This window comes from Anneissia japonica, unplaced genomic scaffold, assembly GCF_011630105.1.
Source record: "Anneissia japonica isolate Jap-2015-1 unplaced genomic scaffold, ASM1163010v1 scaffold1826_len1998817_cov189, whole genome shotgun sequence".
In the NCBI taxonomy this organism is placed as follows: Eukaryota; Metazoa; Echinodermata; class Crinoidea; order Comatulida; family Comatulidae; genus Anneissia; species Anneissia japonica.
Window position 1 is genome coordinate 768450 of NW_022742159.1, and position 257 is coordinate 768706.

The 257-nt window shown below is 45.5% G+C and overlaps 1 protein-coding gene across 1 annotated transcript in view; it reads right to left on the reverse strand.

The window, feature by feature from the left end:
- LOC117118948 overlaps positions 1–257 on the reverse strand; it is a 17173-nt gene that overhangs the window by 15764 nt on the left and 1152 nt on the right. The gene's annotated exons all lie outside the window — the stretch shown is intronic.

Here is a 257-nt window from a genome sequence, read left to right on the forward strand (position 1 = left end):
TGCGTGACAAATTTAAGATCACGCATGTGTTTCTGCCAAATGCATGTTACATCCAAAATCACTTTGAAGCGGGACCGTCCCGCACGATGCGCGAGAAACGGTTGGTAATGCGTTTTGTAAGTCAGGAATCAACAGTATTTTGTTACGTTTCTTCACAGAGGGGGGTTCGTTTGAACCCCCTGGATCCGCCACTGCTTTCCATTGACACCAATCATGACCATGTTTTATGTGGTGCGTCAGCCATCTTGAAATTCAAA